The following is a 12,159-nucleotide window of genomic DNA, read 5'->3' as shown; positions in this document are numbered from 1 at the left end:
GAAAGTTTTGAGTGGTTATTAAAATAAAAATTATACGTACTGTAATATTTTAAACTCGTCCCCAGTTAAGTTTAAAAAATCAAAAATAAGATTATAGAATCTGGATATGAGAATGATATTTAAAAAGTATATTCAGACTTTTTTTAATGTTATTCTTGTTTAACATTTGTCTTTTCTTCTTCTCCTTTTGTTTTTTTCTCCCTTTCCCCGCGAATTAACTGCTTTTATTACCCTCTTTTTTTTGGAGTTCTAGAAAATCTATAAATCATTGGTTTTATTTCGCGCACGTATCAGACGCTTGCTATGGTTGAGAAAGTCTTTGGCTTGAGAAATTTTAAGCGTTTTCGTCCATCATCGGATCCCGAGGCCTAATTTAAATGTACATGGGAAACTTCTTAATGAAAAATATTTTCATATTTAAGTTGATAAATTTAAAATAAGGGAAAAAAATGGGCCAAAAATAACATTTTTTTAAAATATTTTTTATAATTAAAAAAAGGGCGACAAATGATAAAGAAATAACGATATCGCCCTTTCCTTTTGTTTTCTTTTTCCATTGAATGGTAATACCATTTCCAAAGACTCGATTACAAAAAAAGTTTGATGTCTTTAAATGAAGAAGAAAAAAGATGAAAAAAAATTAAACCTTTGACGGAAAATTCCTATAACTAAAAATTAAAAATGTATTTAAAAAAAATAAAAAAGATAAATTAAAAAATAAAAAAAAATAAATTAAAATTTAATAATAATTATAATAAAAAATAAAAAAATAAAAATTTTAACAAAAGTAAATATTAATGTATAAAAAATAAATTTATAAATAAATAAAAATAAGTTCGAATTAAAAATTATAAAACCTTTAAATCAAATTCCATCAGCTGGACAAATTTCTTTGCGACAGGTTTATGTGTACTTGAAGGTATTTTGCAAAACTTTTTAAAAACCCGGCACACCAAAAGAGTGTGGGGATGTCTAAAAAAAAGAAATAATCCCTAAGATATGTGGGAGTCCACGAAAATAAAGAAAAAAAAAACCTAAAAAGTACTGGGGAACGTTCTTGAAAATAAAGAAACAAACAGTAACATTGCTGGGACGTCTCATAAAGAAATAATAAAAACACGTAACATAGTGATGGGGGAGTCTCACGGAAAAAAAGACAATAAACACGTGAAATAGGGTGGGGGCGTCTCCTGAAAGAAAAGACAAAAATACGTTGACATAAAAACGGGGGGTTCAAATGAAAATAAAAAAATTAAATCATTAATATAGGCTGGGGGCTTTAGAAAAAATAAAGACAATAAATCACGTTGACATAAAGCTGGGGGAATCTCACTGAAAGATAAGAACATTAAATCACTTTAATATAGCGCTAGGGGACGTCTTACCGAAAGATAAAGACAATAAATCACGTGAACAGAGTGCTCGTTTGAAGAAACAATACCCGGTGCTTTTGAGTCCTTCACAAACCATATGGCATTTCAACGTTGTTTAATCCAAATAATACTATTGGTGTCTGAACTTAAGTTCACGAATAATGAGCTTGGCATATGGTTAATTAAAATTTTTAGACTAGATACATTTCATGAAATAGGAAAGAAATTATACATACATGAGTATTCTTTGTGTAGCAGACGACGTCCGTTCAAGGTGAAGGTTATTTCAAAACCGTGACATCTCTGTAAATAACGTACCTCTAGACAAGCTGAAATACGTTTATACACATTTATATACATTTGTACACTTTTATACAAATATATTCACATTTATACACATTTATTATTAAACACCATTTCTTTATTCTTCAATCTTATAAAACAATTAAAAATCTAAGTATTGCTCTATTTCGATAGACTCTTAAGTATCTAAAGTTGATTGATACACATGTCAGTTTCACAGCAAGACATATTAATTTTTTGTTGTTGTTCCGATGGCTTTGAAACGTGAAGTTTAACTTTATTTTTCGAAATACCAAAATACGACACACACTAGCCTAGCCTGTGTCACTTATGTACATGTATATCTAGGCCACCTTGTACATTCGGTTCGAATTATGATCATCCAAACTTCTGGTTGAAACCGAACCAGCGGTTCGAATCCTGATTCAATTGAACTTCCGAAGCGAATCATGATTCATCCAGACTTCCGGTACGAATCATGATTCATCAAAACTTCCGGTGCGAATCGTGATTCATCAATAATTTCAATGCGAATCATGGCTCATTAAAACTTCCAGTGCGATTCATGATTCCTCCAAACTTCCGGTACGAATCATGATCCATCCGAACTTCCGGTGTGAATCATGATCCATCCGAACTTCCGGTGTGAATCATGATTCATCAAAACTTCCGGTGCGAATCACGATTCATCCAGCAATTTTCACTGCCAAGAGTGTTGCATTTCGATGCTCACTGCTGACCCCCCCCCCCGCCTTTCAACAAACACCAGGCAAAACCAAAATTTAAGCAGAACGAATTCAAAATTATAAGCGTATGCAGGTTAAAGGTTAAAATGCTCACGTGACGAAAGACAGACTTACCACGCAGACGAAATTTCACCTTGTGGAAGCCAAGGTTGACCTTGAAAGTATGATGCAGGCAGCACTTACAACTGTAGTGCTTACAATGACAGCTGACGCTCGAGTGGTGGTGGTGATGGTGATGATGATGATGATGATGGTGGTGGTGGTGGTGGTGATGATGATGATGATGATGATGATGGCGTTCTATCTCACTTGATTCTAAAAAAAGAAAAAAAAAGAGATGAAGTACCACTAGTTATTACACATAAACGAAAAACCTTGAAAAAGGTTACAAAACTACAAAAATTACAAAATAGTTACAATACCCCATGTGCTTTATCTATAAATAAACAATAGTTATTATATACTTATTCAAATACTAGTATGCTAAATGCGAGTCCTCTCATTGCATACTAGTATTGAAAACTACCAACATTGTCAAGATTTACAAAAATCATTATAATTATAATAAAAACATAATTCTGCTTAAAGTGGGATTCTTACCCATTTAACCTGAATGAGGATAATACCCGAGCTTCCAGCCCCGTACCGCATAAACAGGACAATATATGAAATAAAACAATGTGATACTAAAATAAAAAATTGCACACTAGTATGTGGCAAAACCGAAGGGTAAAAAATGGAAACACTCCCTCCTGATCGAAGGACAGGGATTATATTCGACAACCGTGCTAGATATAAATTCTGACCTACCTGCAGGACGTTTTATCAGACCAAGTTTGTCTGCTAAAAATTCCAAATCGAGTTCATCATCCGGGCCACCAGGCAAATTAATGACGTCATCATCTTCTTCGCTCTCAGTGTCTCCATATGGCTCGGTTTCAACGTCTGTAAAATAAAAACAAAAAATGTCAAGGAGGTGAGTTTAGATTTTTACTTAAAATGTCAGTGTATAATCATAACTGCATTAAAAAAAAATCTTATGACCCCAACAACACAATTGCGCCAAATGACGTTTGAAATTTTGACTTTACCGGGACATCATGGATATACATGGTACATAACACAACTTATATCGTTATCGTCTTTTCGTCTTGTCGATTGCGACAACACGATAAAGTGCCAAACGGCGCGTTGTCGCGCTGTCGTTTTGCCGTCCTGTATCTAGCGAAGCACACCAAACGGTGCATTGTCGTGCAGCGCGTTGTCGCGAAGTCGTCCTGTCGCTTGGCTTATAAGCCAAGGATTTAGCTCAATACAGGATTGGAGCAGTACCTCTAGACGCTTGCAGAAATCATGATCACAAAATAGACAAATATCGTTTTTTTCGCCGATTTTTACATTTTTTCTTGATTATCGTACTTGATTCGGTGTGAAAAGATGAATTAGACCTGTTAAAGTTCATTCCGTTGGGTAAAAAGACAAGAATGTATCATTAGACAAACTCCATAGTGAAGTTCCTTGGGAATCCTTAGAATCTCGAAGAAATAATCATATGCTTATCTTACTTTATAAAATGAAAAATGGCTTAACACCAGATTACTTGTGTTCTTTACTTCCACCTACTGTAGGCGAAAATTCAAGGTACGATCTACGCAATGCTACAAATATTCAGACTTTTCGAACACGAACTACTCTTTATCAAAATGCTTTTCTTCCAACTGCTCTGAATAAATGGAACGCCCTTCCAACTGAAGTGCAAAATTTACGTTCACTGTTTGCTTTCAAATCCCATTTGAGACGAAGCAGCTCTAGTTGTCCGATTTATTTCTATGAAGGCGATAGAAAATGGCAGATCTTTCATGCTCGACTTCGTACTGAATGTAGTTCACTAAATCAGCATCTATTTAAGAAAAATATTTCTCCATCTCCACTTTGTCAGTGTGGCATAGTGGAAAGTAATTACCACTTTTTCTTTGAATGTCATCGCTATGCTGACAGCAGGGCCTCTTTTCTTAACAGCTATATCTACTATTTGTTCAGCAACTCTCCAAAAGTTATTAAATGGAGACCCAAACATTAGTGATGATGCAAACAGAAGACTGTTTGAAGCCGTTCATACCATACATCCGAGAAAGCAGGAGATTCTCTTAAGCATATTCACATCAGCTCAAATCAATAAATACTTCCCATCTAAATCGCCGAACTATCGCGAATGATCCACATTTAATTTATTTCTTCTTCTTTTCTATTTTGCTGAAAGCTTCTTACTTCATTTCATTTCTATCTTAATTTACGTTATTTCTCTTTAATTTTATATAACAAATGATGCAGTCTTGTATTCTCATTCATTTTTTTGTATTAATATTTGCTTTACATTATAACTAAATGTTAGAAACAATTTTGACTTTAACTTCTTAAAAAAAATGTAAAATCAGATATATTTCAAGCAAGTCACATATACTGTCATACCGTATTTTATGCATTGTAAATCTATAAGGAGAAGGCCTTTATAAGCTCAGCTTTCGGACCCAATCCTTTTTCAGCATATTATGTTTGTATTGTGTACATTATTGTCTGTATATATATTGTGAATTTGTTCGAAATAAACTATGTTTAAACTAAAAGACAAGATTTTAGCATTTTATCATTCAAGCGCCTTGTCCGGTATATACCGGAATACGGTATTTAGTGTGGTGCTCCAATCCTTTTTTTAGTCACAGCCATAAGCCAATCCTTCAATTTGAACCGAGTGTCAATGTGACATCTCGACAACACGCCGCACAACAATGCGCCGTTTTGCGTACATCGTTAGCGACCGGACGACAAGACGAAAGTCCGACAACGCGCTGTTTGGCACTTTGTCCTGTTGTCGCTAGCGCCAACACGACGAACAAAAGTAGGCACCATACATAATCTTAAAATAATTGAATTTCTTACGTAGATAACCTTGGGCAGTTTAAACAGAACTATATACAAAATTAAACATTATACACAGACAATATTGTAAATCGTATTGACCCTATTTTAGTGAAAAGCGTTACAATGCCTTTCAAGTTTAGGCCAGTTTTCACTAATGTTATATAAATATGCACATTAAAGTAAATTTGTTATGAGAAATAGTATCAACTGAATTTATGACAATGAATTAAAAAAGCAGAAATGTGTTTTAATACTGACTTAATTAAAAAAAAGAAGAATATAATTCATTTGTTATATACTTTATCAAAATACATGTATTTTAACCCTTTATCTCCCGATTGTGAGGACTTTTCAAAGGGACACCACTATGGTATATCTGACTTTCAAGACGGCAGTTGAAATCTTTTTTTCCCAAACTTTTGTGTTTCATTTAAGAATCTCATGACCAATCACTTGTGTACAAATTTTCATTTCCAGAATAATTGTTTAAAGTGTGCAAAAGGACCCAAGAAACTAAAAGCGTTGCAAACACTTTTCACAAAATAATGCTTAGAATCGCAAAACAAATCAATATTCGATTTAATTATGAGCATATTTCATTAAATTTAAATGTCTTCTGCTGATTTTTTTTTCAGTTTTAATTTTTTTTCATTTTTTCTATGTAAGAATTTCAAATTTCATGTGTTCATCATGCTTTGTCCTTAGAAGAGATCATTTTCTTTTTTACAATAGTATAAGTGCCGCTAGATTAAATTACGTTTTTGCAAGCATGACATTATTTTCTTCAAATTTACAGAAATGTTTACAATTCTGGAGATGCGCTACTATAAAATAATTACCTGTTACATAATCTTTGATTAGTTCAAAGAATTCGGCGTTCGTTATAAAACCTGTATCCAAATTCTTAGCACGCGCAGGCGCAACAACAATCGCGCAGCATGCAGAAAAAAATTAAAGCGCGCATGTTCGGACGTGAAAGCAGCGGCTTCATTAGTAAGCTATGATATGCCCGAGTTTTCGCGGCTTATATATTTAATATACTTTTCACCATTTAAGTTTCCCGGGAACGAAAATGAAATTAAGGGCAACAATAGCCAATATATGTCTTTATTTAAGACGCCGGGATGGCAATCTCTTTTTCCAATCACTTACTGCGCCACAGATATTAATCTAACCCAATACGTTTGCAATGATCTAAAAGGACTTTCAAGAAATTTAAAGTGAAGCAAACTGGCCTGTTTGGGCAAATATGGTTTAAGGAATTGGAAAAGTCTGAAACTGAAAAAAAAATAGTATGAGGAGTTTTATCGTTTAAATATCAATGCTAGTTTGTGAGTTTTATTTATTCTATGTTTATCTGTCAAAATTATCACTTACAGGTGTTTTACATTGAAAAATAAAAGTGTGATAAAAACATATACGAGTTCATGAATGTTTTTATAAGATGAAAAATGATTAATTTATTCAGAAACATAGCTAACTTTTGGTCGGCATTTAATGTATATATACATATATTTACTGAAAATGTATGAGGCAACAGTTACATTCTCATTGACCTCATGTTATAAACCCGGATTCGATCTTTATCGATTTTTGATAATCAATTAATTGACGAGTCGGTCAGTACAGAAGGGTGTCGCTTAAGTTGTTATTTCCTCATAAATTTGAATGAAACTTGACTTTACAATAAGTTTCCGAACGATTAATAAAGGGGAAATACAGAAAGTACATATGAGCCGCGCCATGACAAAACCAATATAAAATGGGTTTGCGACCAGCATGGACCCAGACCAGCCTGAGCATCCGCGCACCTGATCAGGATCCATGCTGTTCGCTATCAAATTTCTCTACTTGTTATAGGGTTTGTAAGCGAACAGCATGGATCCTGATCAGACTGCGCGGATGCGCAGGCTAGTCTGGATCCATGCTGGTCGCAAACGCATTATGTTGGTTTTGTCGTGACGCGGCTCATATTTTATAAATGCCGGCAGTGGAAGGTTAAACAACTGTATGATATACATGTACCTACTGATATATACAAATATTGCTTAGTTTAAACAAATTTATTTCATCTGGATTGTGATAAAAACGAACTTCTTTCAACCAAATGTCTAGTTTGCAAAACTGGTACGTGACATATACAAAACATGGGCGAACCGAAGGCTCATAAACACTCGGCTGGGAGGCAGATCATGATCAATCACAACGAATGTGACCTGCGCCGTCCGGGAATCGAACTGGATTGCTCGATTCATAGTCCAACGCTCTACTTTTGAAACTATTCATTTAATTATCTTTATTCATGCAACTTATCAGCACATAGTTTTCGGGGATTGATATCAATCACTCTAAAGGTAACTTACATAGCGTGAAATGTCCTAGCCAACATTGCAACAATGATACGTATGTGAGAAGTTAGCAGTTAACAGTGCGCTAAGCAAAAATGCATTATGAGTTATATAGGGAAATCAATGATCTGCTGTTATGCTCAGCTGGGTAAGCAATCTAGCAGGGCATTCCAAAATAAAATGTAGAAATGCATTTGCTCGTATGCTCAGCTGGGTAAGCAATCTAGCAGGCCATTACTAAATAAAGTATAAAAATGCTCTGCTGGTATGCTCAGCTGGCTAGGTAATCTAGCGGGGCGTTCCAAAATATAGCTTAAAAATCCTCTGCTGGTATGCTCAGCTGGCTAGGCAATCTAGCAGGGCATTCCTAAATATAGTGTTAAAAATTTTACTCTGCCTGTTATACTCAGCTGACTAAGCAATCAAGCGGGGCATTCCAAAAATATAGTGTTAAAAGCTCTGTTGTTATGCTCAGCTGGCTAAGCAATCTAGCTGGACATTCCAAAATATAGTGTAAAAATGCTCTGCTGTTATGCTCAGCTGGCTTAGCAATCTAGCGGGGCATTCCAAAATATAGTGTAAAAATGCTCTGCTGTTATGCTCAGCTGGCTAAGCAATCTAGCGGGGCATTCCAAAATATAGTGTAAACATGATCTGCTGGTATGCTCAGCTGGCTAGGCAATCTAGCAGGGCATTCCTTAATAAAGTGTAAAAATGCTTAGCTGTTATGCTCAGCTGGCTAAGCAATCTAGCGGGACATTCCAAAATATAGTGTAAAAATGCTCTGCTGAATTGCTCAGCTGGCCAGGCAATCTAGCAGGGCATAAAAAAGTGTTAAAAATGCTCAGCTGGCTAGGCAATCCAGCAGAGCATTTCTAAATATTGTGTAAAAATGCTCTGTTGGCAGCTTAGCTTGGCTAAGCAAATCTAGCAGAGCGTTAAAAATTATATGGCGAAAAATGCTCTGCTGGTATGCTCAGCTAGCCTAAGCAAAGTCCAGCAAGGGGGCAAATCCTTAAATATAGCAGTATTAAAAATTAGCTCAGGATGGCTAGGCAATCCAGCAAAGCATTCTGAAAATTAGTGTAAAAATGTTCTGCCGGAATGCTGAGCTGTCTAGGCAAAGTAGCAGGGCATTCTTAAATAAAGTATAAATTTCGTTGGTCTGCAACTGATTATTTGGCATTCGTAGACTTTCTGAAATATTTAGTGCCAATGCAGATAATGACATTTTTGACTTCTACGGGACCCTCTATTTCTTTGGTCTCCGACTGATTCTGGGACGATCGCAGACTTTCAGGAATTTTTGGTGTTAATGCAGATAATGACATTTGTGAATTTTTAGGACCATACAGAGTCCATTTCGTTGGTCTGCGAATGTTTCTGGAACACTCGCAGACTTTCAGAAATGTTCGGTGCCAATGGAGATAATGACATTTTTACTTCAAAAGGACCCGCCTGAGTCTATTTCGTTGGTCTGCGACTGATTCTGAGTCACTCGCAGACTTTCAGTAATTAAGGTGTCAATGCAGAAAATGATATTTCTGACTTATTGGGACCTTTCTGAATCCACTTTTTTGGTCTGCGACTGATTCTGAGGCACTGACAGACTTTCAGGGATTGTTGATGTCAAGGCAGATAATGACATTTTTTTACTTCTAGGGACCATCCAGGATCCATTTTTCTTGGTCTGCGACTTAATCTTGGACAGTCACAGACTTTCAGGAATTGTTGGTGCCAATAGAGATAATTACAATTTATAACATTTTTGACCATCTATTTCGTTGGTCTGCGACTGATTATTGGGCACTTGCAGACTTTCAGGAATTTTTGGTGCTAATGCAGATAATGACATTTTAGGGTGAAAATGCTCTGCTTATGACTTAGGGGTCCTTAAAAGTAAAAAAAGTCATGATCTGCAATGGCACTAAACATCCTGAAAGTCTGCGAGTCTCAAGGAATCAGTCACAGACCCAAGAAATATACTCTGGCGGTTCCCTAAAAGTCAGAAATGTCATTATCTCCATTGGCATCAAAATTCCTGAAAGTCTGCAAGTGACCCAAAATCAGTCGCAGACCAGCGAAATGAACTCTGATTAGTCGCTAGAAGTCAAAAATGTCATTATCTCCATTGGCACCAGAGATTCCTGAAAGTCTGCGAATGTCCAAGAATCAGTCGCAGACCATAAAAATGGACTCTGGCGGGTCCCTAGAAGTAAAATTGCCATCATCTCTTTTCGCACCAAACTTTCCTTAAAGTCTGCGAGTGTCCAACAATACGCTGCAGGTCAATGAAATGGACTCTTAAAGGTCCCTAGAAGTCAAAAATATGATTATTTCCATTGGCACCAAACATTCCTGAAAGTCTGCGAGTGTCCAAGAATCAGTCGCAGACGACCAAAATGGACTCTTCAGGGTCCTTAGAAGTCGATATTGTCAATATCAGCATTGGCACCAAAATTCCTGAAAGTCTGCGAGTGTCCTTCAAAAAGTCGCAGGACACTGAAATAGTCTCTTAAAAGTCCTTAGAAGTCAAAAATATCATTATTTCTATTGGCACCGAAAATTCCTGAAAGTCTGCGAGTGCCTCAGAATTTCCTAGAAGTCGAAAATGACAATAAAACTTTGGCAACAATAAATCCTGAAACTCAGAATCAGTCTGCCAACTGAGCATTCCACCAGAGCATTTTTTAACTATATTTCGGAATGCCCTGCTAGATTTCCTAGCCAGCTTAGCATTCCACCAGAGCATTTTTACCCCATATTTAGTAATGCCCTGCAAGATTGCCTAGCCAGCTGAGCATTCCATCAGAGCATTTTTTCACTATATTAAGGAATGCTCTGCTATTGTGCCTAGCCAGCTGAGCATTCCTGCAGAGCATTTTAACACTTTATTTAGTAATGCCCTGCTACATTGCCTAGCCAGCTTAGCATTCCAGCAGAGCATTTTACACTATATTTCGTATTGCCCTGCTAGATTGCCTAGAAGCTTAGCATTCCACCAGAGCATTTTTTAACTATATTTAGGAATGCCCTGCTAGATTGTCTAGCTAGCTTAGCATTCCAGCAGAGCATTTTTACACTGTATTAAGTAATGTCCTGCTAGATTGTGTACCCAGCTTAGCATTCCAGCAGGGCATTTTTACACTATATTTAGTAATGCTCTGCTAGATTGCCTAGCCAGCTTAGCATTCCACCAGAGCATTTTTTCACTATATTTAGGAATGCTCTGCTAGATTTGCCTAGCCAGCTTAGCATTCCAGCAGAGCATTTTTACACTATATTTATTAATGCCCTGCTAGATTGCCTAGCCAGCTTAGCATTCCAGAATAATATTTGTACACTGTATTTAGTAATGTCCTGCTAGATTGCCTAGCCAGCTTAGCATTCCAGCAGAGCATTTTTACACTATATTTAGTAATGCCCTGCTAGATTGCCTAGCCAGCTTAGCATTCCAGCAGAGCCTTTTCTCACTATATTTAGTAATGCCCTGCTAGATTGCCTAGCCAGCTTAGCTAGCCAGCTGAGCATTCCAGCAGAGCATTTTAACACTATATTTAGTAATGCACTGCTTGATTGCCAGGCCAGCTGAGCGTTCCAGCAGAGCATTTTTTCACTAAAGCTAGGAATGCTCTGCTAGATTGCCAAGACAGCTTAGTATTGCAGCAGAGCATTTTTACACTATATTTATTAATGCCCTGCTAGATTGTCTAGCCAGCTTAGCATTCCAGAATAACATTTGTACACTATATTTAGTAATGTCCTGCTAGATTGCCTAGCCAGCTTGGCATTCCAGCAGAGCATTTTTACACTATATTTAGTAATGCCCTGCTAGATTGGCTAGCCAGCTTAGCATTCCAGCAGAGCATTTTCTCACTATATTTAGTAATGCCCTGCTAGATTGCCTAGCCAGCTTAGCTAGCCAGCTGAGCATTCCAGCAGAGCATTTTAACACTATATTTAGTAATGCACTGCTAGATTGCCTAGTCAGCTGAGCGTTCCAGCAGAGCATTTTTTCACTAAAGCTAGGAATGCTCTGCTAGATTGCCAAGACAGCTTAGTATTGCAGCAGAGCATTTTTACGCTATATTTAGGAATGCCCTGCTAGATGCCCAAAACAGCTGAGCATTACAGCAGATCATTACCTTCCCTATATAAATTGAAATGCCTTTTTGCTTAGCTCATTGTTCACTAATAACTTCTCACATACCAATGATACACCAAAAAATAGTAGTATCAAATGTATGGAACTATGTCTTGTTTAAATATTTTATTTAAAAAAAGAAAACAAAAAAAAAACAACAAAAAACAAACAAACAAACAACAACAACCAAACAACGATAAAATTAGGTTGTTTTTATAACCATATGGGTGTTTCTTGAAAAAAATGTAGCATGTAAAGTATAAGTGAATTCATATGTATAAGTATTATACAAAAATAGAAGAAAAATGTTCTGGAACAAAATATAT

The 12,159-nt window shown here is 36.2% G+C and overlaps 1 long non-coding RNA gene across 1 annotated transcript; it reads right to left on the bottom strand.

The window, feature by feature from the left end:
* Positions 1-1,552: 1,552 nt before the first annotated feature.
* On the bottom strand, positions 1,553-6,312 carry LOC132721473 (uncharacterized). The gene is made up of 4 exons (XR_009624465.1): positions 6,181-6,312; positions 3,233-3,367; positions 2,537-2,737; positions 1,553-1,702 (listed from the first exon to the last, which is right to left on the bottom strand). It is a non-coding gene; the product is annotated as an uncharacterized LOC132721473 (long non-coding RNA).
* Positions 6,313-12,159: the final 5,847 nt, after the last annotated feature.

This window comes from Ruditapes philippinarum, unplaced genomic scaffold (genome assembly GCF_026571515.1).
Source record: "Ruditapes philippinarum isolate M1 unplaced genomic scaffold, ASM2657151v2 ctg227_1_1_1_1, whole genome shotgun sequence".
Lineage (NCBI taxonomy): Eukaryota > Metazoa > Mollusca > Bivalvia > Venerida > Veneridae > Ruditapes > Ruditapes philippinarum.
Note: the sequence above shows the minus strand (reverse complement) of the source record. Positions and strands in the feature narration are given on the sequence as shown.